Source organism: Rhincodon typus, chromosome 8, assembly GCF_021869965.1.
Source record: "Rhincodon typus isolate 14 chromosome 8, sRhiTyp1.1, whole genome shotgun sequence".
NCBI lineage: Eukaryota > Metazoa > Chordata > Chondrichthyes > Orectolobiformes > Rhincodontidae > Rhincodon > Rhincodon typus.
Genome location: NC_063339.1, coordinates 18,403,604 through 18,406,356, shown reverse-complemented (window position 1 = coordinate 18,406,356; position 2,753 = coordinate 18,403,604). Strand labels below are relative to the sequence as shown.

The window sequence follows — 2,753 nt, the reverse complement described above, 5'->3', positions numbered from 1 at the left end:
GGATTGAGGGTGATTTAGCGGTTTGGATCAGAAATTGGCTAGCTGTAAGACGACAGAGGGTGGTGGTTGATGGGAAATGTTCATCCTGGAGTTCAGTTACTAGTGGTGTACCTCAAGGATCTGTTTTGGGGCCACTGCTGTTTGTCATTTTTATAAATGACCTGGATGAGGGCGTAGAAGGATGGGTTAGTAAATTTGCGGATGACACCAAAGTTGGTGGAGTTGTGGATAGTGCGGAAGGATGTTGCAGGTTACAGAGGGACATAGATAAGCTGCAGAGCTGGGCTGAGAGGTGGCAAATGGAGTTTAATGCGGAAAAGTGTGAGGTGATTCACTTTGGAAGGAGTAACAGGAATACAGAGTACTGGGCTAATGGTAAGATTCTTGGCAGTGTGGATGAGCAGAAAGATCTCGGTGTCCATGTGCATAGTTCACTGAAAGTTGCCACCCAGGTTGATAGCGTTGTTCAGAAGGCGTACAGTATGTTAGGTTTTATTGGTAGAGGGATTGAGTTTCAGAGCCATGAGGTCATGTTGCAGCTGTACAAAACTCTGGTGCGGCCGCACTTGGAGTATTGCGTACAGTTCTGGTCACCGCATTATAGGAAGGATGTGGAAGCATTGGAAAGGGTGCAGAGGAGATTTACCAGGATGTTGCCTGGTATGGAGGGAAGGTCTTATGAGGAAAGGCTGAGGGTCTTGAGGCTGTTTTCATTAGAGAGAAGAAGGTTAAGAGGTGACTTGATAGAGACATACAAGATGATCAGAGGATTAGATAGGGTGGACCGTGGGAGCCTTTTTCCTCGGATGGTGATGGCTAGCATGAGGGGACATAGCTTTAAATTGAGGGTGATAGATATAGGACAGATGTCAGAGGTAGGTTCTTTACTCAGAGAGTAGTAAGGGCGTGGAATGCCCTGCCTGCAAAAATAGTAGACTCGCCGACTTTAAGGGCATTTAAATGGTCATTGGATAAACATATGGATGATAATGGAATAGTTTAGGTTAGATGGGCTTCAGATTGGTTTCACAGGTCGGCGCAACATCGAGGGCCAAAGGGCCTGTACTGCGCTGTAATGTTCTATGTTCTAGTCACCTCTTCAAAAAACTTGTTAGGCATGATCTCCTCTTGACAAAGCCATCCTTGATTAATCCTTGTCTCTCCAAGTGGGGATTAATCTGTCCCACAGAATTTTCTCCAATAGTTCCTCCACCACAGATGTCAGACTCACTATACTTCCCTGGTTTATCCCTACCGTTCTTCTTGAAAAATGGGACCACATTAGCTGTGCCTCCGTCCTTTGGCACATTTCCTGCATCCAGAGGGGATTTAATGCCAGGGTCCTTGTAATCTTCTCTGTTGCCTCCCAGAGCAACCTGGGATACCTCTCATCTGGTTTTATGGTCTCACCCAATTTTAAACCCATTAAAACTGCTAATACCACCTTCTTGTCAATTGTAGTTTATTTAAATGTACTGACCAAAAAAGGTACGAATGGCTTTATCCAAGATTGAGGTTATAAAAAGTAAACTTGTTAAACTAGAAAATATGAAATTATAAGTTAACTAAACTTCAAGGGCCTGATTGTCAGGCTAAGTTGTAACACCCCTACACTAAGCTACAAGTGATCTATCTAAAACAATGAGCACAGAATAAAAGAACATGGATAGAATGCAATGTACAACAAATGAGAAAAAATCTGCCTATATTAACTTATATTATTTTCACTTTGAGATTAAAGTAAACCATTTCTGAAAATCTAATCAAGTGTTTTTTTCCTTCGGAGTAGTAGATTTGGGAAGGACTCTCAATGAAAACAGAAGGAAGGGATTTTCACGATCTTGATCTGGCAACAGTGAAGGATAGCAATAAAGTTTCAAGTCAGGATGGTATGTGTCTTAGACAGGAACTTGCAAATGGTGGTGCTCCCATGCAGCGGTTTGGACAGAAATCAATGTTCCTGGTGTGGCTCCTGGAAGCCTCCTGGCTTCTGCCTGGCACCTAAATCCGTGTGCAGTGACCCTGCCAATCACCTGGACACCCCCTACAGCAAAAACAGAAATTGCTGAAGAAACTCAGCAGGGGACAAAATGCAGAGGGAAATTGACATACGATGATGAGGTCTGATGAAGAACCACTGGACTCGAAACTGTAACTCTGCTTTCTCTCCACAGATGCTGCCAGACCGGCTGAGTTTTTATAGCAATTTCTGGTTCCGAAGGTGAGATGATCTCCAGTCCCAAAGCTCTCATCAAGGATTTGGAGGTTAAGTGGGACTCTGCAGCAGAGGTGGGAGAGGTATTAAGTTGTTGTTGTTGTTGTTTTAGGCTTTGATGGACAGGTAGTGGCTCCGCCTCCCGCCTCACCATCACACCGCGGATTGGGCAGAGGGCGGGGACCGTCGTGCCTAATGGGATGCCTCTTTACTCAGTGCGGCGCTGACCAATGAGGAGGATTGTTAGTGTGATCTGGCGCGGGGGCACGGGAAGTTGACAGTTTGTGCGCCAATTTCAGAGAGAGCCAGAGCGAGACAGAGGAAAGATCTCCATCAGCGGCTGGGGTGAGTGTGACTTGGGGTGGGGGAGACGGGGTAAGGGGCAAGGGGCAAGAGGCAAGAGGCAAGAGGCAAGAGGCAAGAGAAGAGCAAAGCAAAGCAAACGGGCCGCAGACACAAGCTGATCGCTCCATGTCCATTCACCGGTCCGCATTAACCCTCCCTCCCTATTAACGCCCATCCCCGCGTTAACCCCCCC

The 2,753-nt window shown here is 46.2% G+C and overlaps 1 protein-coding gene across 3 annotated transcripts in view; it reads left to right on the top strand.

The window, feature by feature from the left end:
* Positions 1-2,441: 2,441 nt before the first annotated feature.
* vrk1 (VRK serine/threonine kinase 1) overlaps positions 2,442-2,753 on the top strand; it is a 67,492-nt gene continuing 67,180 nt past the window's right edge. For all 3 annotated transcript variants that reach the window (XM_048600175.1, XM_020511018.2, XM_020511017.2), the window contains exon 1: positions 2,442-2,560. The gene's annotated coding sequence lies outside the window, so the exon portion shown is untranslated. The remainder of the gene's footprint in view (positions 2,561-2,753) is intronic.